The 25981-nt window shown below is 43.8% G+C and overlaps 1 protein-coding gene across 2 annotated transcripts in view; it reads right to left on the bottom strand.

Moving 5' to 3' along the window:
• Positions 1–25981, bottom strand: part of USPL1 (ubiquitin specific peptidase like 1) — a 396693-nt gene that overhangs the window by 28963 nt on the left and 341749 nt on the right. The gene's annotated exons all lie outside the window — the stretch shown is intronic.

The following is a 25981-nucleotide window of genomic DNA, read 5'->3' as shown; positions in this document are numbered from 1 at the left end:
TCTCATTTAACATCCACGCCCCCATTAAGTAGCGGCCGCAACTGGCTTTGGTTGAGTATTTTTTTATACCACATTTTATTGTTTATCCAACACCAAAAACAAGAAGACAATGCATTCACATCTGCGGCCCAATTAACCTGCGTCCGAACGCAAGACTCTAAACAGAAGATAGGCAATAACACAATACTGTAACAAAAACATTTGATCAAATAAAAGACAATACGAATGCTCCCAACTTCCGTAACACCTTCACCATGAACGCCAGGCGGTACAAGACCCTTGTATGCACCACAGGGTCTTTCAGGAGAAGAGCCAGCCACAGTTCCCTCAGGGCTCCTATTTTTGCTCGTATGTATTTATATTGTAATCCCATGTGCCTTTTACACCAGCTTCTCCACCAGTGCACAATAGTCCATGCCCCAACCCATTCATGCAGTGGCGGCGCCTGCACATCTCTCGAAGTGCGTAGTCAGGTCTCTCTAGGCCACCAAATAGGCAGTGGCTATGAGGGAACGTAGAGCTCAGGTCTCTCCCAGCGTATCCATGATCCCCAGCAATATCATTTTGGAGCCCAGCACCATCTGGCAGCCAACCACCTGCCCACATGCTGCTATTAATCTCCAGCCAGTGCCCCTGCACCACCGGGCAATCCCACAGCACATGGTAGAGGGAGCCAGAGAAATGGTGGCAGTGAAGAGACTCCGGTCCCAGGGTTTGCCCCATTCGCCAGTGCCATATGGGGAAGAAGTAAATGTGATGAAGACATTTGAATTGGATCCGGTGAAAACTCATTGAAATAGCCAACTTGTGTGGTGCCATTTTCTCCTCAGCCCACTCATCATTTAGGGTATCCAGGTCTTCCTCTCACCTGGCTCTAAGGGCCATCAAAGGGTTGGGTGTATTAATAACTAGGGACTTCTAGAGTTGTGAAATACTGCCATGTCCTAGGTCGTCATTGATGAGCTTACACTCTAGGAGGTCTAGGCTCACCTCTGGGTGCATAGCCTCAATGCTTCTAGAGTGAAACCTAAAGTTTATACTGAATCACTTAAGCATCTTGTAAGAAAGTATGGCTGCTCAGTTCCTAGCAAAAGAACATGCAGGTTTGGTTGCAGTGGTAAGTGCTGCTGATTGGTATACTAGCCAATAATTGTATATTTGGCTTGTGTTGGATGTATGTTAGGAGTGTTGCCTTGATATCGTCTGACATGCATGATTTCTACCAATGGACACTGATATTGTGATTCCAGAGCTATCCAACTATCTGGTATATCTGTACTATGGATCGGATTCCACTGTTCCGTCTGAAGTGTCCTGCTGCACATTGTGTATATTTTATGTGAGAGGCATGCAGTTTTGAACAGTTATACCCCCAACTATATTTATATGTTTTTTATTTGTGTGCACCGTGTCTAACTTGTACAGTTGAGAGCTTGTACATAATGTCCATATCCAGAATAATTCTGCTAAAGTCAATAAAAAAAAAGCTACAGGCCAACCAAACCATTAAATAATGGAAGAGCAGCAGAACTGCCAAAGGGAGGTCAGAAAAGCAGGAGTATGTTGTCGGCTAGATGGGTAAGGCCATGCTCAACTTGCCAATGGGGGGGCAACAACAAAAAAGATGGTTAGTGCAACAAGTAGAAGGGATAAGAAACAAAGGACATGGATTGTATCTCTTCACAATAGAGTTGATTATGACCTACTGGGAAGAGAGGAGACTAGAAACTATCCATAGAGGGGAAAAACTAAAGTATACAAGAATGTGATGGGTGGAATGCATGAATTAATCACAGCCACTGGTAGTTACTCAGAGCCACATCCCAGTGCATCGTTATTTTACACCTGTTTGGAAACCAGTCTTGATCCTGCTCCAATTGGAAAAGTCCAGCCCAGACGGCCAGGCCAGGTCCTCCCTGAACCAGAACACAAGCAACCTAGGACCAGTTTCGTCCTACTTAGGGCTCATCAGCCAGCTATAGTTTGGTTCCAGTGACACAGTATGCTCGGGGTCCAAGTCTGGGCATACCTGTCCCACATAAGGTGATACACTAAAGTATACAAAAACTGAGGTGGCATGGTTGGCGAAAAATAATGGATTGGGACACGGCACAAGTGTTTGCCATGGACTAAGATTAATTCAAGCATTCCACCCATTACTTTGTATTTGGTGCTCTAGAGAGGCAAACGGCACCACTTGAAAGGAGCAGCTGGACTTACTAAAAAACCAAGTGGCTGCATGACCTCTTTCCAAGCCTATGTCAGCTATGGGGTCTATCCTGCCCATTTATGTATTGTTGGTGTTTTCTGGACTGAAAAGTGCCACCTTGCAGTTACTTCACAGTGCCAGGCTGCTAGAAGGTGCAGAGCAGGTAGAATTTGGCCTAAACAGCATATAGTGTAGGTGGTAGAGGATGTATCTCAGTTCTGTCAAACAAAGCTGGGAATATTAAAAGTCAAGATAAACTATGCAATTGCCTGCGTTCAACATGGCGATATATACTATGTCAACCCCCCCCTCCCTCCACCCCCCACTTTATATAAAAATCCAGCAAGACTTTGGAAAGGCAGCTAGGCACCAGGAACTGCTTCTTTCTTGTGGAACACTCAATGTGTAGCAGAAAGAACCTGCTGCTCATGACGTGACAGGAAGATAGGATAGTTACCAAAAAGCCTACTTTCACACCACTGAAAGCTACTGGTGCAAAGGGTTTGGGGCGACCATGTATATAATAGCCATATCTTAACTGGAGAATGTAACTAGTGAAGCATAACAAATTGGCTTACAACAGAACCCTATAAAGAAAAACACAGTACTCCGAAAAAGCTGAATTCAACTTCTAGAACAATTAGTCAGGATGCATATACGTGAACAAACAGAGAAGCGAGCATGCTGTTAAGGCAAACAAATCAATTACCGAATCGCAATTATGTAATCAATTGCCCTTATCCTCCATCTTCTAGAACACTTCCTGGCTGTGCGATGAGACGTCGAGAACCTATATGAAGACCTCGGACACGAAACCAGCAAAGTAAGCAATGAAAAGCCAGGTCCAAAAACCTGACCTCGCCGCTGCGAGAGATGATCCAGCTTAAGCAGCGAGGGAATGCAGCCAGAAACCATGGTGCTCCCAATCACAAATCTGAGAAGCAAACCCTGTAGGTTCACATGCATTAATTCAATGAAAAACCAGGCACCCGGATGAGCCCCGAGCGACGTCCAGTGGCGTAGATTAATTCAAACATTGTGCTGTATCACCTTGTTTTTGTTGTTTCAATTCAACAGGAGGCACTGCGGGCACTTGTGAATCAGCTTGAGAAGCATAATGTACAACAGGAGGGAGGAAGGGGGTCTCCCCCAACCTTTGAAGGAAACAACTCGGGGGTAGATGACCCCCCCCCCCCCCACACACACACACACACTGATGAGGTACTACTGTTGCCAAATATGTACCTCTCAGGCTTATGAGGCTGTGCCATCAACAATTGAAGGGAAAAAAATCAACCCAACAAAAAATTGCACCAGGGCCTGTACTAACTTTATTTAGTGAAGCAAAATGTTTCAATCCTGCTCTTTGGCAGTGCTTTGCTTCTTTGCATTTACAACTTTTCAATCCAGATGCTTGTCTATAAATGAGATGAACACAGTTGCATCTTTAGTTCCGTTAATTATGCTGCCGAAGGTATTGCGCTAATAAATATTCCCTTCCTTCTGTTTTGATCAGTACAAATTAATATTTCCGGATGAATGGTCCCTTTTGTACACATGCAAATAACGTATATTTCACTTACCTTCCTTTTGTAATCAATGTATGTTTGCACATAGATGTCCTTTCTACGGACCGTTTTTCCCCCCAGATAAATAAATAACATTTGCTAAGGTCTTCAGCCACAGTTTTTTGCTTTACATCGTTGCCGTAAGCCACGTTTAAAAGTATTTTTAAAGGGGCACTGAATAAAAATTCATCACTTGGTGAAGGGCACTGTTGCCATTTCATTTTCTAGCTGAAATACCTTGTTAGCAAAAAGACACATATATATATATATATTCACTGAAAAAATATAGGTTTTAGGCACGTTATAGTTAGGAATCAGCATTTAAAAAACTCTAGAAATTCACAGAAAAAACATAGGTTTCAGGGGTGTTCTAGTTAGCTGGACATTTCACTCGTGCAAAACCATTGAAATTCCCCCGTTATAGTTAGTTCAGCTAACTATAACTCGCGCCCCCGCAATGAATTGCTGATGACGTCACATTTTACATCACTCATGACATGGTCAGTGACCCCACTCATGACATCTCAAATGACATCACTCATGACATCATCCAAGGAATGTGTTTTTCTGAAAATGAAATATGTTTTATACATGAATATCTCAAGGTTGATGGAAGAATAAATGGGTATATAAGTGTCTAAATGGATGATTTTTTTATGTAAAATTGATTGTATAACGGACTGATTAAATTTATCTTAGTGAATACATGGGTTAGTGAGTAATGTTTAAATAGATAAATATCTGCATCAGTCTCACTTTGTGTATAAGTGACTGCATGGGTTGGTGAGTAGCTACACGAGTGTCTATATGGGTTATTACTTGGTGTTTCGAGTATGAGTGTCCGTATGGTTCAGTGGGGGGTATTGAGTGTGTGTATCATAGGTTATATTGAGCAAATCAAACACTCACCCCCAGTCAACTGATCTGGGTTTAATCCATCACCATTCTTTAGCTCACTAAGCCACCCCAGTTCAGACATGGCCATATGCAAATCAGTCTGACCCTGTGCCTCATGGGAACAGTCCAGCCCGAACTGCCAAGCCATGTCTTCCCTGGACCGGAAACAAGCATCCTGGGACCGGTTTCGGATTCATAATCCTCATCAGCCAGGCTATCTTGAATCCAGTGGCCAAGTGAGCAAGGGACTCACGTCTGAGCATACCCTGCCACACTTAGGGCGAACAAAGCGATACAAAAGGGGATGATGGACGGAGCGTTTGAGCAAATCAAACACTCACCCCCAGTCAACTGATCTGGGTTTAATCCATCACCATTCTTTAGCTCACTCAGCCACCCCAGAACAGACATGGCCATATGCAAATCAGTCTGACCATGTGCCTCATGGGAACAGTCCAGCCCGAACTGCCAAGCCATGTCTTCCCTGGACCGGAAACAAGCATCCTGGGACCGGTTTCGGATTCATAATCCTCATCAGCCAGGCTATCTTGAATCCAGTGGCCAAGTGAGCAAAGGACTCACGTCTGAGCATACCCTGCCACACTTAGGGCGAACAAAGCCATACAAAAGGGGATGATGGACGGAGCGTTTGAGCAAATCAAACACTCACCCCCAGTCAACTGATCTGGGTTTAATCCATCACCATTCTTTAGCTCACTCAGCCACCCCAGTTCAGACATGGCCATATGCAAATCAGTCTGACCCTGTGCCTCATGGGAACAGGCCAGCCCGAACTGCCAAGCCATGTCTTCCCTGGACCGGAAACAAGCATCCTAGTGAAAAGGAACCTCCTTTCTAAGTGACTTATAGGAGATGTAGTTAAGCTTTTTTTCTTTGATGCATTTTAGGAAGATTTGTTTATTTTCAATCCCACTTTATTAGTACTAATGTTGGTTTGTTGCCCTTCCGTTAACGCTGCTTTAAAGAAATTATTAGGCGGTCTCTTTTGTGTATATTTAATGTATTTGTTGTGTATCCGTGAGATAAACAACAAATAACAGTGCGCACTGCTTATGGTGATGAATCTTGGTGTAGGGTACTGGCAGACTGGAAAGTGTAGAGAGAGAAAGTCCGACTGAATACGCTTTCTTGTCACCGAGTTTCAGCAGCACTGGAAACAAGGCACACTTTATTAGCGCTGGCTAATCTCCCCTAATGGCCGTGATTAGCTCCCTTGTGGGCTTCAATTCGTCCTTCCTAATTAAATTAAGCTGTGAAATAATGCAGGCTCCATCGATCCGCGATGACTCACCCAGGGAGAGGAATTATGAACCAGTGATGCGCGCGCAGCACAAAGGAGCAGGGGAGGGAGCGAGGCGAACGCACGATGCTGCGGGAGGCGGCCGAAGGGCAGGGGCTACGAATCCTGCGCAGCCGCCGTCCTGCCCCGCCCGTGCACCGCAGCCGCCGCTCCTGTACTAGAAAGTTAACCGGCTGGAAGTTGTTAGCCTGTCCCTGGCCGCGTCGCCCCCGCCCACCCGTCGGGAGCAGAGGACCCGACGCTCCAGATATGATGGTCAGCAGTCGGAAGCAGGTGAGAGGAAGGCCCCGCGGGGGCCCGTTGGGGAGCGGACTCCCTAAACTCAGACTCTACCCTGCGCGCGTGTGTGTGCGCGCAAGTGCATGCGTGAGTGTGGCTGTTGCGTGTGTGTGTGTGTGTGTGTGTGTGTGTGTGTGTGTGTGCGCGCGGCGGCGGGAGGGGGGTCCCCTATGTGTGTGTGTGTGTGTGTGTGCGGCGCGCAGCGGGGGGGGGCGGGGGGGTTCTCTATGTGCATGCGTGTGTGTCTGCTTACAAAGAGCCATGGGAGAGAGGAGATTGTGAACGCGCGCGCCACCTGATCTGATTCCTCAAGGTTGCGCGTGCACATCACTTGTCTCCTGTCTCCCTTGACTCCTTGTAAGCAGAACTGATTGCAATAGTGTCTCGCAGCGACGATCAATTCGCGATCCGTTCGCAGGTGCGAGACATAAAAATCATATAAGTGTTGACATCAATTTCCCAAAATAAGCAATATCATGTTAGATTTCGACATAAATAGTCCTAAGTCTTTAGGCATGGAACTATAAACAAAGATACACAGTGATCATTTTCCAAAATTATTCTGATGCCTCTGCACGCCTCATCCTCGACATCCCCCGCCACAGCCACATCACAGCCCACTCGAGACCTACACTGGTTCCCCGCCAACAAGAGGATCACCTTCAAGCTCCTCACCCACGATCACAAAGCTCTCCACAACACCGAACCAGTGTACCTCAACGAACAACACCTTCTACACGCCGAACCGCCAGCTTCGCTCTACCGCCCTCGCCACCCTCTCCCGCATCTGTCGAGCGACCACCGGCAGCAGATCGTTCTCCCACCTCGCCGCAAAAACCTGGAACACCCTCCCCATCCGCCTACGACAGACCCAGGACCTGCTGGCCTGCAGGAGACTCCTCACGACCTAGCTGCTCGAGCAGTAGCAGTCCCCCCCACCCCGACCGCCCGCCCCCCCCCCCCCCAGCGCCTTGAGACCCTCACGGGTGAGTTGTGCGCTCTACAAATGTATTGATTGATTGATTGATGTCTAACAGTCAAGGAAATGTACTTATACACCACGAGACAAATGAATTCATCATTTAAAAGTTGTGAATGATGTAACAGCCCGACACTTTCAAATATTTAAAAGTCATAAAAGTGGCTTTAAAACTGCACGTCTTTATTTCATTAAAAATTTGCACAAAAACATAAAATGCAAGGTGCTCTGAACTGACTGAGTCACAAGGGCACAAAAAGTTAGCATTGCATCACGTGGTTATGACACTAATAAGTGGGAGGTGCACATCCTAAATCTTATCAGGTAAAACATTTTAGCATGACTGAAATAGAAAGAGAGATAGGGCGCAGTACCTGGAGTATAGACTAACAGAGAATGATCAACAACCCTTATTTTTTCTCTCTCCAGGTTTTCAAACCCGATATAAATGGGTTAAAAAATCTTTTTTCAGCCTTGTTTTCGATATTTTGGCTATATTAACAGTCTGAAAATCCCAAATTCTGGAGCTGGTCGCTAATGTAAGTAATCCAAGGGATTTTTTTTTTTAAATGATCCAATTTCAAAAATTCTGAGATAAGTGCACGATTCAAGGCTGCTTCCTCTTTTGCTCAGATGTTATACCAAAGCAATAACGGAGCTAGTTGTATGCGAAATGACAGCGGAGTCACACTAAGTTCATTATGGCAAATTGTTGCAGTGGTACTTTTGGGTACTGTCAAGAGTCGCTTCATGAACGTGTTTTCTGCCCTATGCAGGCCCTTGATATTACTAGAAACACAGACTCCTGCACCATACAGAGTAACAGCACACGTGCGGACGTTTATAAATGGCAAGAGTATTCTTTAGAACCTCCTGAGCCTGTTTGAGAGCTTGAAGACTAGGAGTGGACTCAAAGTTGAGTGGAGTTAGGAGCCAAGAACTAAGCTACCACTAATGCATTAATGTCCTGATTATTTGATGGCAGTGTGTCACACTGGTATTGAATCAAGGGCTTTGGATAGCACCAAGAAATATCACTTCGTATGATACAACTCTTGTACTCATTGGTATCACCATCAGTGTCTTCTCCAATGTTTGGATCAACCAGGCACAGACATGGTACTTCAGCTATGGATAACATGAAGCCTACTGTGAGCCTGGAAGTCTTGCTGGAGTGTCCGGAAGCATACCTCTTACCACGACACACAAATTGCATAGGATTGGTCAATGCTAAATGGGGTGGCAGGGCTTTTTCCACCCTTGCCCCCAAATGGTGGAATGAACTCCCTCTCGACCTTAGGTCCCTACCCACTTTACAGGCATTTCGTGGTGCACTTAAAACTCGCCTCTTTCTGCAAGCTTATGTGTAGTGGATGAATGGTTTTATTTTCTGATCTTATTGTTAGGCGCCTTGATACCTTCGGGTTATTGTTTTGCGCGTTATAAATTATTTTCATTCATTCATTCAATGCATTATAGCACATATAGCTGAAAATTATACAATGGAACACAACCAGAGTAATTAACAATGGTTCAGATTAATTCAATCAAGTGCAGGGGGTTGGGGGCAACCAAAGGCAACCCAGAAGCACCAGAGACACAAGCAGATGTACCTCTGGTACAAGCAAAGCCTGGGGTAAAGGGGCACAGTGTAACTGCCCCTGCCTCCATAATCCAGATGAGCCCTGGGGCAAGGAGAGCTGACAGACCTACTCTTGGGTCTGATTCGCTCTGGCACTAGAGCAATCTCCCCGCAAGACTGATATAATTGGCATATTTAACACCAATTTATAATAAAAATAAAAAAAACTTTATATACATTTAGAGGCCAAGATAATTGGGTAAGTACTTTGAGTTATTCATTTTTACAGATTTAAAAAATGGACAGTGCAATTTTGTGATCGGTAATGTTATCCTATGGAGGAAAAACATGCATTGCTTTCGGGCACTGAGCAGTGACTTACGGGACTGTTCTTCAGGAATTAAGGTGAGTATGGAGCAAGGTCCAAAGCCACACCAAGTCACCTCAGGAAGCTCTGGGGCGTACGGGGACAGAGGGCTATTATGGTGTTGAGTGTCCAGTTCACTTTAATGGGAGAACGGTCCAGTCAGAAAGAGGCTGCAAGCTGGGACTGGGGGGTCAATTCCAGGGAACCCCACAGGGGGGCTCGACCCTGGAGATCCTCTGGCACAAAGGGACACCCTTGGTCCACTTCTCCTCTGGATGTGGGGCTCATCTGCAGTGGTGTCTTTTGGTACGGGTGCTGGAGTTTATCGCGGTTGGAGTGGGGCCTGTGACGGTCTGAATAAGTCTCTTGATGAGATTTATAAATAAGAAGCTCGAGGTCAGCCTTTTTGAGTGCTTCCACAGCGGCGAAGGGAACATAGTTCACTTCCAATGCAGAATCTTGTTTGGGACTTTCCGGCATAACTCCTGCATGCCTCATCAATGTTTTAGCGTCAAGAAGCAGGTCTCATCACTGCTGTTAAATCACTTGGAGGGGTTCAAAGCAACAAGACCATATCATCCTTATATCCCATTCACATTGAGTGTGTGGGGGGTGAGGGCTGGGGGTATGCAGTCACTGGTTAGTCAAACGTTTTAGGATTAGGACCACATATTTAGAATTACAAACTTTCGCGACCTACCTAGCTTTAACAGACATGTAATGTAATAGTAGGCATGCTTTCAAAATGCTGTGAATTACCAAAATAACATACCTTTTTGCAGTCATAACAGCAAGTGTTTGTAAATGTTACGACCTTGACCACACCCTTCAATATGTGTTTATCGGACAGTGTCCAAGAGATTGATCTGACCATAAAAGTGGATGTTGGTGAACTGTACTGGAGGTCGAACACTTTTCAGTACCAGGTGCTGGCCTGTGGCTTCTGTTAACTAAAATCACAAGGCTTCTGGGAATTCTCTGTGTTGATACCAGTGAAATTAGTAAATTTGTTAAACCCCTTCTGCATGCATGGGGTAAGGCCTTACATCCATTTTGGTGTTAAAAACAGGCCAAGTGGTGGTGCATCTTCAGATATATTATCTATATATATATATATATATATATATATATATATATACTTATACATGATACAGTGATACAGCGCTTCAAGGAAGGAGGTTATACCTCGCAAACCCGAATATCAGCACTGAGGAGAGTACATGCTACTGTCAGGGAAACTATTCTTTTCAACAAACCAGCCAGAAAGGATATGAACCAACAACCAATCAAAATAATAACAATGTACAATGAAGAGGAGGGGGCCATCAGAAAAATTATGCAACATTGGCATCTGGTGAGAGGGGATGCCATGTTGAGGCCTTCAATGTTAAAGTCACCACAATACACATTTAGAAGAGCTTTTTCCATTAAAGATGCTCTGGTACGCAGCAGCCCTGAATCGGATACACCAGGAACATGGCTACAAAAAGGCCATTGTTTCAGCACGTCATCAGTGTAGAGCATGCCTTCACGGAAACAAATACTTGTGAATATAAAATATTCAGCTCTAATCTGTACTGATACGAGGCATGTACACCTTTAAGACTGAATTTGCAGTGTACGTTCTTTATTGTGTTAAGAATCTTAAATTAACTTATGCTGGTTAAAATAATTATATAATGCATTTAATCAGGTATTATTTTTCAAGTCAACAAAAGAGAAGGAGGGGGACCGGGAGCTTGTTAAAGTCTGGTGTATGTGCTCCTCTGTTAATGGCTATATCAAACAAGCATTTGCAATGCAATAGGTCTCGCAGCATTAAAGTTTGAGTTACTGGCATTGTAAATGACAATGCTTTGCATTAACCTTTTTTTTGTTGCAATTCGTATATAAACATTGGCATGGCATGGCAGTGGTGGTGGTGTCCGTGTGTGCATGGCAGTGGTGGTGTCCGTGTGTGCATGGCAGTGGTGGTGTCCGTGTGTGTATGGCAGTGGTGGTGTCTGTGTGTGCATGGCAGTGGTGGTTTCCGTGTGTGCATGGCAGTGGTGGTTTCCGTGTGTGCATGGCAGTGGTGGTTTCCGTGTGTGCACGGCAGTGGTGGTGTCCGTGTATGTATGTTAGTGGTTGTGTCCGTGTGTGCCTTTCAAAAAGAGGTTCATTACTTAGAGGATGGAAGTGGGTTTGGGGGGACGGGACAGGACATAGGTAGGTTAATAAAATAACAGACAATGTAAAATTCAATATGCCACAAACCGTAAAGAGGATAAAAAATAATTTAAAAAACACAGCTTGCGAGGTGTTGCGATGTAATAACATTTGTCTTTTACACCCCCGAGACATAACGGGGCTAGAGGCGCAGTTCCTGCATAATGAGGTGGTGTCCGTGTGTGCACGGCAGTGGTGGTGTCTGTGTGTGCACGGCAGTGGTGGTGTCTGTGTGTGCATGGCAGTGGTGGTGTCTGTGTGTGCATGGCAGTGGTGGTGTCCGTGTGTGTATGGTGGTATCTGTGTGTGCATGGCAGTGGTGGTGTCTGTGTGTGCATAATGAGGTGGTGTCCGTGTGTGCACGTCAGTGGTGGTGTCTGTGTGTGCATGGCAGTGGTGGTGTCTGTGTGTGCATGGCAGTGGTGGTGTCCGTGTGTGTATGGCAGTGGTGGTGTCTGTGTGTGCATGGCAGTAGTGGTGTCTGTGTGTGCATGGCAGTGGTGGTGTCATAGTGTGTATGGCAGTGGTGGTGTCTGTGTGTGCATTGCAGTGGTGGTATTCGTGTGTGTATGGCAGTGGTGGTGTCCGTGTGTGCATGGCAGTGGTGGTGTCTGTGTGTGCATGGCAGTGGTGGTATCCGTGTGTGTATGGCAGTGGTGGTGTCTGTGTGTGCATGGCAGTGGTGGTGATCAGCGTGCAAAGAACAGTGTTTCCTGGCAAACCTTCGTGCGCGGAGATGTAGGCGTGCACGGCGGTGTCTGTCTGGAAGGGCCGACGCCGTCCTGTTTTCAGGAACCACATCACTTTGAAGAGATGTTGTGTGCAAGTGCTCCATTTACACTCCCATCAAAGACTTTAAAAAGCAATAAAATACAGAGCACTTTAAGCGCGCGGGGCGGATGTTTGCGATTGCACTTTCAGGCGAAAGGACACAGTTTCGTAACTGTGATATTTCCATGTGTAAATTGTGCATTCTGAATTTAATTAGCTGATTAGGCAGTTTACTGTTGCACGCTTATGTCGTACAAATGCACTTTCGGTTTCTTTTTTCATAATCGGCAGTGGGTTGGTTTTAGTGTAATTTTATTGTCAAATCCATGTTTACAAATTTCTTGCTCAGTCTGCCTTGCGAACTTGGTTACATTTGTATAAGATGCACCCGTTTTGCAAGCTGCTTTAAAAACATTTCCCGAATGAAGCCTGCCGGGTCCAGCCCTCCTCTGCCTCCGCCTCTCCCGCACTCAGTCTCCGACGTCAGCCTCTTTAGCAGAGCCGCGCGCCTCTCTGCAGACTCCCCCTGCATTCCAGAGAGGCGCGTGACGCGATCCGCTCTATGCTGGGGAAAGAAGAAGTGGCCGCGCACAACGTTATCCTATGGGACAACGCGATGCCTGCGGCCAGGTCTTGTCTCCACATTCCAGCTCGTTATGGGCTGTGGCGAGAACGCGCTTCGCGCGTTACTAGCCGAGACCTAAAAAGGACACTTCCGTGGTAATGGGTGCATGTATGTCACGCACATAAGCCTACTCTACTCCCTCTTTCCTTCTAACCCTTCATCCCTTTCCTCCTCTTCTTTGCTTATGTGGGTGACATACATGCGCCCATTACCACGGAACAGGGTCCTTTTTAGGTTTCGCCTGGGGCCGGAGCTCCTAGCTCCGCCCAGGAGAAATCTTATGTTACAACAGAGTGGGCTTGGGATTACGCCCTCTGTTCCATTGGCTAGCTCCATAAATGGAGGCTAGCCATTGGAACAGAGATCTGTCCGTCATGGCCGGACCAGATTCGTAGGCGTTCCCAAGATTTTTTCCCTCTCCGCCTCTGCGAGGTCGTCATCGCGGCGGTGGGCGGAGTTTCGTTTTTTTTTTATGTGTTTGTTTTTCGCCATTCTGCGGCCGACAGCCGCCGGAAGCGCCCCCACCCCTCGCGCCCTCCAGCCATCGTCTGTGGTTATCTTGTATTCCTTTCCATGCACTTCGTTGCTTGTTTTTAAACTAATCAAACTTGAACCTGTATTGCTTACATTTTCGCTAGAAAAGCTTTCAATACAAACTCCAACATCACAGAGCGCAAAAAGGATTGTCAAGTGCTAATCCACTAACGGGGGGGGGGGCTCGGGTGAAACAAGGGTCTCCAGAGATGTGACTCCGGGTCTGAGGATGAGCGGCGGAGTCTGGTGACTGGAGGTCTGGCATGAAAGTAATCTGGGATTTCACAAAGTGTCCAAATCCGCCGCTAGGGCAATCTTGGCACTCTTCCTTCTCTGCAAACTGATGCAGACAAGCACGGATGGTTTAATGCACGTGCCCCAGGGCATTTCACTTGGGTTTACAAATCGTCTCAATTTCCCTCTGTTTGTATTGGTTCTATTGCTCGCCCTTCTGGCTGTGTCAGTTCAGATAACTGCATCACTTGTCGAAACGTCGGTGTACGCCATCACCAGACGTCAGTCTCACCCGCTGTACTTTGGGGACACCAAGTTTCCTACAGGTGTCCCCTCAAAGGGTCTGCATCTTGAATCGAGAAACTGAAGCCTTGGTGGGTTGCGGGGCGCGGGTGTCACATATTCTCCGGCACAGCCAGGCGGGCAGCCCTCCAACAGAGGGCGGCTGACAGCAGCGACAAGCATCAGGGAGAAGGCGCAAATCCTCGGCACAGCTGCCAGACACAAGCAGGCGCAGTATTTAGATGTCCTCTGCCACCCAGCACGGGCACAAACGGGAAATATCAAAGACTGCTAAAGTGGGCAACGGGAAAAAAGCCAGAGAGAGGATTCCACCACATCAGCTGCAGCGATTCCACCATACCGCGCACCGTGGTACAATCATATTATGCACACACTGATTCCACCCAGCTCTGTTCTACATAGACCTTGCCCTGATGCCCCTGAATAATTCTTCAATAGATTGTTTTTAATACCGGTTTACTTTAATTTATGTTTAATGCGATTGATGTGTGAGAATATTACAGACATTTTGCTGAGATGTGTTTGTTGTATGCAACATCCATAAAAAAAATGTTTCTTTTAGATCCAAAACAGGACCTCACATGTGAGAAATGGAAGTGTGTCACAGAGATTACTTACAGTAATATTAGTGAGCTGCTGCTGTTACAATATTGAAAGCACACAGCACTATCCTTGAATATTAGATATAAACGCGTTTAGAATGTAGCCAAATGTTAGCGACCAGGCCGAAGAAGACATAAAAGAACTGAAACCAGATCATAATATCAAGTTCATCCGAACAGGGACCCCAAATCCTTAACATGTCCCCGACCATAACATCTAGGTCACTGAATCCACAAGCATGAGATGTGACCAGGAGTTCCACGATACTAGCTGCGCAGTGATTTCACATTACTATCACGCGCACGATACAACACGATGGATACTGCAGTTCACCATTGGTGTACTAGGGTCTCGGATACAGTTTCTTTCAAATGAATATTATAGTATTACTGCATCTGCCCCAGGACAATTGTCTCGTATAAGCCACTAAATAACGAACTGGCCGCTGTTTTCATTCTTTGTCCAGTAAAGTTACTGATGCATTGGTCAAGCGCAGGATGCTAAACCACATGCGTGGGGCACACATCGCACGCAGACCTCACACGCATGGGCCCACACTGAAACCGTCCCGTGCAGAAACTGCAATGGGGGATCAAGCATCAGTACGGACCCCTTTAAGCCCCGTTCATGCCTCACGCTATGGGGCACCCAGAGGTAAACATCTCGCTGGACTGGGCGTAGCCCCGCACATGAACTACAAGCCACGCATTCTCAGCAGCTACAGTCCCACAACAGGTCGACACTCCTACACGTGGGCGCCTAAAGAGGGCATGTTCTGCATCCAGTGTGTCAGCGAAAAACCAGCACTTGAACAAGAAATGGACTAAAACAAAAATTGTGTCTCTCTAAAGGGTGTCACTCAACACACGCCTGCCGTTTCTAAGCGCTATAATTATCGGGTACCATTACCCAATTGTCCTGCTGAGACTCAACCCCACGCAGTACTGATAATAGGGGATGTCCAAGCGCAAGCATTTAAGCTCTCATCTTGTGCTTGGCCTGAGAGTTCACGTGTGGAAAGTTCTGAGCTGTTGCTGGTGCACTCAGTTGCGCATCAGTCCATTGAGGTTACAACTGTCTCGGTGATGGCAACAATATAACCCGAGCAGCCCTGACCCCTCGACCCTCCCCTGTGAAAGACGAGAAGATGTTGTAACTGAAAGCTTTTGGTTTTACTCAGCCAATCTGTCTTGTTTCCTGATGATGGACACTGTTTCTGTATCCCAAAGGCCATGTACATCCCGATGTGCTGCAAAATAAGTTTGAATCCCAGCTGTGGTGCAAATTGTGTACTAAGGGGTTGTGTGCGTGCCGGGGCGTGTGTGCGCATCTGTGTGTGTTTGCCTGTGCATTTGAAAGCATCTTTGTGTGTGTGTGTATGTGTCTGTGTGTTTGCCTGTGTATGTGAAAGCATCTGAGTCTGGGGATGTGTGCGTGCCTATGTGTGTGTGCCTATATATGTGTACGCATCTGAGTGTGTGTGCGTGCCCGTGCAATGGAGGAGCTGAAAGCCAAGGCGCAGGACTTCTCGCCCGCCCTGGCTCCTTCTTCCAGTGTCCTCGGTCTCCTCAGCTTCTTGGGTAACCTGATGGATGACTAACTTCAAAGTCGTGCACTGTGCACTGGAAGTGCTCAACCTGTTGGTGCTGAACCTTGGTCAAAGTACTGGACAGTACCTGCGTCCCGTCATCTCCGCCACGGTCAAAGTCTTGGGGGACAACAAGGCAGTCATCAGGCAGGAGTACATGAAGACCTACATGAAGCTAATGAAAGTCGTAGGACCACAGGAGGTGCTCTGCCTATTGCTGGAGCATGTGAAGCACAAGCAATCCCGAGTCAGGGAGGAGGTTGTGAACATCACAATTGCAGCTATGCTCACCGTAGGGTACAATAGGTCTCACATTTGCGCGAGATTAAGCTAATGGCAATGTGAATGACAATGCCATTTATTTATCTCTTTTCAAAACCAACACATAAATAAAAATGTTGTCATTTACAATGACAATAGCTCTAACTTTTCCAAAGGCGAAACCGTTGCATTGTAAATGCTTGTTTGATATAGGTATTATTTTTCAATAATATACATCCAAAAGAATCTCCGTCAATAATGGCTGGCTACAATAATCAGATAATGCATTTAAGCAGATACTATTGTGGTAAATACCCAATCAATATGAACCTGCCAAGCCGTAGGTCGTCTAATGTGTTTAAATATATGACACGTTATGAACGGAGCATTCCGGTATATATATTTTATACATTTTTCATTGCAAGATGTGTGTGCAACAAAACAGCATTTGGGCAGCAAAATATCTAAATGAATCTCAGTTTATTGAACAAAGTGTGCATATATATATCTTTAATGCATGAAAGATCTCTGTAATTTCATGGAATGAATTCAAATTATTAAATAGAAACAAAAACAATGCAATATTCCAATAACCAACCTTATGTGTATTAACAGCTTGAACACGATTTGATAACATCGGTTTATTTCATATTTTATTTATCCATGTAGTTTTCAAGTGTATTCAAAACATTTAGAAGCAGTTATCCAGTTTCTCTTTTGGGAATTGACATGTGATTCTTTAAAGGGCACTGAATGGTCACGCGCTTTGTGAGCATGGTCACTTGGTTGACCGAAACGCGTTACTGCAGATTAAAATATTAAATAACTTTGATTTGAAGAACTGTGGAATCTGTGAATGGTCCCTTTGAATGCAACAAACATGGGTTATATGTATGTATATATATATATATATATATATATTACCTACTGGCGGTCGCCAGTAGGTAGTTATAGTTAGGACCTAGTTTCCATAGGAAATCCACAACATTCTATTAGGAATAACTTTTGCGCAGGTTGAGGAATTTGCGTGTAATTTTCCAAAATTTAGGCCAGCTCCGCTCCGCTCCTTCCCTGGAAGTTGCGGGGGGATTCGTCATGCGGGGACCGAGAAAAAAGGGGGGTCCCAAAACGTGTTTTCCCCACGCTAATTTCCATAGGACGTTCAGACGCGGCTAGAGTCCGAACCGCTGAATGGAATTACACCAAACTTTGCAAAATTGTAGGGACTGGTACGCATAAGTGCCTTTTCTATATTTGGTGAAAACTGGTCCAGTGGTTTTTACGAAAACTAACTTCAAAAACACATATCTATATGCGCGCTTTGATCGCTTACCGGTACGCGTACCGGTAAGCGCCACCGGCGCGCCACGGAGTGCGCGAGCGGAAAGCTGATTGGCTCTCGGGTGTCTGTCAACATTCCAAACAGTCCGGAGAGTCCGCCATCTTGTGTCTCAGTAGAATCGAGACACAAGAGGTGAAAAAAAAAAGGGGGAAATGATTAAAAGGGGGCAGGGTAGACACCCCCTGACCCCCTAGGTTTTCTGAGGGGGGCCTAGAAGGACCGTGAAGGGCAAAAAAACTAAAAAAAAAATTGAAATTTTCGCGGGGTAAGCGCTGGGTGTGTCCCATGTACGCTTCCAGGTACGCGTACCCTGAGCGCACCACGGGGAAAATCAGTGAAAAAAAATTAGAGTAAAAAAATAATTTAGAGTGCTTAGAGGTAGGGTAGCTCTGAAAAGAGCTGTTGTGTTATGTGGGTGTTTTTTGTACCTACAAGTAGGTACCGATGCAGAGTCTAAAAGTCAAGAGGAAGACTCGATTACCCTCATCTGTAAAATGTACACCATCTCTCCTATAGGTGCCTTGCATGTTGTAACGCAAGTTGTTGTGGTATATGGAACCCATACCATAGTCTCTGAGGCAAGCAGAAACAGATGCATTCACGTTTCCTTGCTTTCTCACTCTGTACCTGCCCCATCTCTCACTCCCTCTGTCCTGTCACATCCTCATTCTCCTTCCCTCACTCCCTCTCTCTTAGCCTCACTACCTCCATCCCCTCACTCTCTGTCCCTTTCTCATGCTCACTCCCTTTAACTCACCTACACTCCCTCACTTACCTTTCTATGCTCCCTCACTCAGTCCCCTTCTCACACTCTTACCTTCACTTCCTGTCTCCTCACTCCCCTTGTCTCACGCTCACTTGCCTTTATCCACCCTCAATCACCACTCTTTCCTCAACCTCACTGCTCTTCTCTTACCCTCCCTCACCCCGTTCCCTTACTCCGCTTCCCTCATTTATCCTCATTCTTCATGTTCACTCCCCTTCCCCTCACTCCCCTCACTGATTTTCCTTTCCTCTCTAACCGTACTCCACTTCACTCACTCCTTCTCTCAGTCCCCCTGTCCTCTAACTTCCTCACTCCTCTTCCCTCACTCCCTCTATATTACCCTCACTCACTCCATCCCCTCACTCTGTGACTCACCCTCACTCACCTTCCATCCCTCACTGACATCAACTCACCCTCACTCACTCCCCTTCTGTCATTTGTTCCCTCAGTCACTTTCTACCCTTCATTCAGTCATGTTATCCATTCATTTATGCAGTGCACATTCATCGAAAAAAAGAATGAGAGCATATATAAGGAATATAGCTCTTTTTGGAGAATTGGAGGTAGTTCTAAAAATAACTTGTTTTTCTTCTTTTTTCGTTTTTATATTTTTTTAATAGTTTTTCAGAACGATTTTATACTTTTTTGGGGGGAGAAAAACAAAACCAGGGAACCCAAAACTGCTCAACAGGAGCAAAAAAAAGGGGAAAAATTAGTGGTGGGTGGAGCAGCGGTGTTCTTCTTTTCGACGAACAATAAGTTCGACACTCTGCTCCCCATAGCAAATCCATTCATCGCAGTCCTTGCACAGAAATTTCAGACCTGCAAAGACCGGCTGCACGTTGGGAATTAATCTTGCAGCTTGTCTACCAGAAGGTGTTGCTCCACCAGTCGAGATGCTCCCGCCATCTGTTGGGGGATTGCGTGCCAGGTCCCTGACACTCTCCCTCGCATAGTTGTTGGGGTGTCTCCTCTCAACATGCCTGATTAAAGTGGCATTGCCAAAGCTGTATTTTTTGGTTGGGTCACCACGTGACAAGGTGGTGCCACATATTTTGCAGCACACCTTCACCGCATTCACCTTCTTTTCACCTTCTGGGAAGGTAAAAAATTCCCAACTGAAATGTTCTTTTACTTTGCGCCGAGGAGGGTCCTCTGGGACAAACTCTTCATCAGAGTCACTGGAGGTTGTCTGTCTTCCAGCCATTCTTCAGAAAAAGACGAGATGCTGCAGAAGAACCAGGGAACAGCTCTTGCTCCCTCCAAGTTCAAAGTGGCAGTAAGGGAAATGGGTGAGGGCCTTCAATATTTGCAAAAAAATCTGTTATGAACCAATGAAAAGTGTTGTTTTAAGGTCACATGGCTTGACGCGCTTACGCTACGCGCTCCAGAGCGCTTCCGGGTGCGCTAACGCGGCACGTACGTAGGTGCTTACGGAGGCGCTTCCGGGGGCGCTTACGCGGCGCGTATGAATGACGTTTTACTTGATTTTCGGAAATGTGTTCAAAATACGGTTTTTAAAAATCAAAAATACTACTTTTATGAGTATGCCACTGAATGTCTTGCATTATTATTTACTTTAAATACATATTTATATTTTTTCCGCATGCGGGAATAGCGCTCTCGCTACGTGTACGGGTGCGTTTATGGGTGCGCGTACCCTGAGCGCTCCGGGGTAAAAATATATTTTAAAAAAACAGGAAAAATACATTGAAAAATTAATGTTAGAAAAATATACATTTTAATAATTTTATAAAAATTATAATTAATAGCTATAAAAAATAGCTATTAAAAAACTTAATAATTCACTTTAAAAACCGTAGGTTACAAACTCGTTATAGTTATGAATTAGCATTAAAAAAAACTTTGAAATTCACTGAAAAAACCATAGGTTTAACACTCGTTATAGTTAGGAATTAGCATTTAAAAAACCTTTGAAATTCACTTTAAAAACCGTAGGTTACAAACTCGTTATAGTTATGAATTAGCATTTAAAAAACCTTTGAAATTCACTGAAAAAACCATAGGTTTAACACTCGTTATAGTTAGGAATTAGCATTTTAAAAACCTTTGAAATTCACTGAAAAAACCATAGGTTTAACACTAGTTATAGTTAGTAATTAGCATTTAAAAAACCTTTGAAATTCACTGAAAATACCATAGGTTTCACACCAGTTATAGTTAGCTAAACATTTTACTCCTACAAAACCATTGAAATTCCCACGTTATAGTTAGTTGGACTCACTATAACTCGCACGCCCGCAATCCACTGCTGATGATGTCACATATTACATCATTCATGACATGGTCAGTGACATCACGGATGACATCTCAAATGACATCACTGATGACATCTCAAATGACACCACTGATGACATCATTCATGTGATAATACGATGCACCTCCTCACACTCTAATCTAACCTTTGATACACCCAGTGTTAAATACAGACTAGCATTCTTGAAACCATTGACACACCAATACCAGTTACTACATACGCACTCACTGATTCCTAAGTCTACACACACATCCACTCCTTCACCCATACAATCACTCATACATACAGTCACTCATCAATACAACACTATCATATGCACTCATACACCTATAGACACGCACACTGCCACTCATCCATGGAGTTACTCACACACCTAGTCAGTCATGCAAACAATCAATCACACTTCCATTTCCTCATCTATACAGTTATACACACAAAACCTTACTTATTCAAACATATACTAACACATACTTACTCTCTTTTACAATCACTGATACAAGTACACATTGATCCATACAGCCACCTACGCAATCACAGGCTCTCATGTATAGTCATTTATATATGCCAACTCTCACATGCACTGTGTTTTACATATGTACTTACTTGGACATGTAGCACTGAGATATCCATTCACTCACCAACACAGCCATGCACACAGTCAACCGCCCATACAGCTGTTTCCACATGCACTCTTGAACCCATACACCAAGTGAATCAACTGCTCACACATCTATGCAGTCACACACCTCCCAGCCACCCACACACACACACACACACACACACACTCAGCCTCACATACAAATACTTGGGCAACCAATCAATAACCCATATAGCCACTCATATAGCTACTGATCAACACATGCAGCAGCTTACACAACAACAGACATAATGATGCACACATTCAGACAGTTTAGTCACTAACCCATGCATTCAGTAAGACATTTAATCACTCACTCATACAGTCAGTCACGCACCTACTAAATCCTTCATCCAGACACTTATACATGCACTCATTCTTCAATATGTAAAACATATTTAAACTTTACAGAAACACACAGACACTGGATGATGTCATCAGTGATGTCATTTGAGATGTCATCAGTGATGTCACTGACCATATCATGAATGATGTAATATGTGACATCAGCAGTGGATTGCGGGCGCGCGAGTTATAGTGAGTCCAACTAACTAACGTGGGAATTTCAATGGTTTTGTATGAGTAAAATGTTCAGCTAACTATAACTGGTGTGAAACCTATGGTTTTTTCCAGTGAATTTCAAAGGTTTTTTAAATGCTAATTCCTAACTATAACGAGTGTTAAACCTATGGTTTTTTCAGTGAATATATATATATATATATATATATATATTGTCGTCAGATGAGGGCAAGTGAACTACTCAATGATGACAGCAGCCCCACAACAAGTACAAATACTAAGAAAAAAACAGGGGGCACTGAAAGATAACAGAGCAGCATTAACCATAATAAGGGAATTACAACAAAAGATCATGGAAATAAATAAATGGTGGGAAAAAACGACCTTGGAAAAGTACATAGAATACAAGAGGGTCCCTAGGGGCCTGAGGATACTCATTATGCCCACCCTCAATGACTTGGACCCTGATCTGATCAAATTATGGCAAACTGACACCAATGAATGTTCTTTTAAATTGATGAGGACCCTCATCATACACGCCGAAAGGAAATTAGAAAAAATAACAAGCACAATTGCAGTACTGGAATCAGAACTGGCAGACATACCAGCCACTGAGGAGAAGATGGAAAGCATTGAAAACATGGAAAAGAAGGTGTCAAAATACGAACTTGAAGTAGAAAAACGCAAAGCAAATAAGTTCACCAGAGACAGGCTAGACTATGCAAATGGGCGAATTTATACATTCGCTAGAAAATATGACACACTGAGAAGCCGGGTGGTAATGGACAAAAATACGGGAGCAGTGGATATGGATACTGTGGATAGCTCTGAAATAAGTTCCAATGATGAAGAAGCTTCAAGTCTACCACTGGATTTTCGCGGGGAGATGCAACTGTCCCAAATGATCACGCGGCAAAGAGGAAGGGTCAACACATGGGGAAGAGGACAGTCAAAGCCTCAAACGAGACAAACAACAAAGGCACAACAAGAAGGGGCAGACGACGCAACAAAACAAGAGAGGCAAAGAAAAGCAAAAATAGTACATATGAAATCAACAATATCTGATAATATTGTCATCAATCTATCAAATAAGAAATTATCAGATATACAAATCCAGCTATTGAACAAAGGACTTTCTTATTGCCCAAATAAAAACATTGACATCCCCAATGTAAGAATTGACATGTATAAATGTTGCCGCAAAGTAAAATTAACAAAAATATTTTGCTGAAAGAAACAAGAAAAAACCATTGATGACCAAAGGTGTGGAAGAACTATCCCCCATAACACACAGAGATCTACCAGCAATAATGACATTAGCATCAATTGAGGAAACATCATCGTTGGATCAAACAGATACCACAAACTCACTCTTAAGTGACATTGATTTTTGTAAATAAATGGGCACAAGCACAAACAGAGGAGGAGAAAGTGGCCTTAAGAGACAATCCAGATTTTGTCCACAACTCCCGCCTGGGAACAAAATTGACCTTTTTCATGAGGTAATGATTGAGGAAATCACAAAAATTTCAGGGAAACCGTTGAATTTGAAAAAGAATAAGAACACAAAGAACAATATAACATCTGAGGAATATCGTGCAATATCTGAATTAAAGAATGACCCGACAATCATAATAAAATCATCCGACAAGGGTGGAAATATCGTGGTACAAAATACAACAGATTACATTGCAGAAGCAAAAAGACAATTGGAAAACAAAGATCACTATGAGCCACTAAAGAACAACCCATTAGAAACCTGGAAGAATGAATACCACTCTCTTTTATTGGCATGGAAAGAAAAAGGTCTAATTGACTTTGATGAATATTCCTACCTTAAAAAGGACAATCCCATCACAGCCACAATCTACTTTCTACCGAAAGTACATAAAGCACTTACAAGACCTCCAGGTAGACCGATTGGGAGCTCCATTGGTTCATTACTCGAAACTACATCAAGATTTATTGACATCTTTCTCATGAATTATGTAATGACGTTACCATCCTACTTAAGAGACACAATGGACTTCCTCAATAAAATCTCAGGAATCAACTGGAAATCTAATTACCTGATGGCGAGTATAGACTTAACATCACTGTATACTTCGATATGCCACACAGATGGGATTAAGGCCGTTAAAAAAGCTCTGGAGACAAGATCCATCAGTCATCTGGAACATTCAGCAATGCTAATAGAAATGCTTACGTATTATTTAACGCACAATGCATTTCTATTCTTGGGCAACCTGTACCTACAAAAACAGGGTACCGCAATGGGTACATCATTTGCGCCCACGTATGCGAACCTCTTAATGGCCATGTGGGAGACTGAAGTACTGGAAGGAGAGAAGAAGCATAAATCAAGGATCAAATTCTGGTGTCGTTTTATAACGACTTGTTCATAATCTGGGAAGGTAACATCAATGATTTGCAAATGTTCATAAACTCACTGGAGAATAACAATCTTAACCTCCACTTCACTTCATCAATAAGTGCAACTGCTCTGATTTTTCTCGACGTTGAAGTTTTTATCAAAAACGAAAGACTATGTACAAAAATCCATAGAAAGCCAACGTCCTGCAATAGTTTGTTGCATGCGAACAGTGGACATCCAAAAAAACTTAAGTGGAGCATTCCCTATGGCCAAATGCTTCGAGCCAAAAGGAATTGCTCAGAAGATGTTGATCTGGCAAAGGAAATTGATGGACTGAGTAAACGATTCCAAGAACGAGGTTATCCTATGGAAGTAATTACATCTGCAAGAGAAAGGATGAACCTGAAGGAAAGAAAAGATCTCCTCCTACCTAGGGAGGATAAAAACAATGATAAGGACTACAACCCAGATAATATGGAAAAGGAAAATGTAACAAGAATAATTATCGACTACAACAATCAGAGTCTGGAACTTAAAAAAGCCTTGAAAAGAAACTGGAACATCTTAATGCTTGATGAAACACTAAAGGAAAATCTGACCTCTTACCCCAGCATCTGTTACAGAAAAACTTCATCACTAGGCGACATCTTAACTCAAAGTCACCTACAGTTAAAAATCCCCCCAAAAAACAGCATGGCTAACACCGGGGTTCTGGAAATGTTTCAAATGCAAGGCCTGTGAACATGGCACGAATTTAACAGAATACAGACTACAGTGTGGACGGGTTGAAAAAATAAGGGACCACATAACATGTGAATCTAAATGTGTGGTATATAGACTATCGTGCCCTTGCGAAAAACTGTACATAGGGAGTACAATCAAACTTAAACTTAGAATCTTGCAACATCTAAGAGCGATCAAGAATGTGGACACGAGTTATCCTATGGCAACACATTTTGCTAAATGCCATCAATCCAATCCAAATTTGCTTAAATATGCTGGATTAAAACTATGCAAAGTTTCTGAAAGAGGGGGAGATCAAACACTAATGTTACGCAAACTTGAATCGCGAATGATTCTAGCAATGGGCACAGAACATCCTTTTGGGCACAACTTGGATGCCGAACTACACGTACACCTGTGAAATTAGTATGAAGTTTAAAAATGCCTGGTAAATTCAAGTGCCCGTCTGTATTTGGTTCCCAACATCTGCAAGATTGTGTAATTATTCAGAAACGAAAGATCGCCGTCAGTCTGATCAATCTATATACTCAAGATTCTCTAAAAAACTTTGTGACAAAAATTTAATCTGTACATAAAGAAAGACCACAACTGAGTGTAATTCAAAATCCAAATCATTCCATACTATGATCCAATCTTGAATGTACTTTACAAATTCAAATCACAAACCAGGCAAAATATTGAACTTTGAAAATTGTCTGAGAAAGTAGATTGCGATGTATATATCAGGAAATTGGTGATGAACAAAGGACTGAATTATCTTGTAAATAATGTGAAATATGTACAGCTTAAGTATACTTTACATCTAGTTGTGTCTCTCGCACTCTTATATAGGGAAAGGCAACAGTACTTTACTGGCTTTCGTAGTAAAAATAGTAAAAAAAAATTTTGCGTAAAAACACACTTTATTAAATTGAGAATCATACACTGTATATAGATTGTAAATATGTAAAATGGAATGCATAATCAATGCAACAATCTAACAATAAGTACTT

Source organism: Lissotriton helveticus, chromosome 8, assembly GCF_964261635.1.
Source record: "Lissotriton helveticus chromosome 8, aLisHel1.1, whole genome shotgun sequence".
NCBI classification, from domain to species: domain Eukaryota; kingdom Metazoa; phylum Chordata; class Amphibia; order Caudata; family Salamandridae; genus Lissotriton; species Lissotriton helveticus.
The sequence above is the reverse complement of the archived record's forward strand: the minus strand, read 5'-3'. Positions and strand labels throughout refer to the sequence as shown.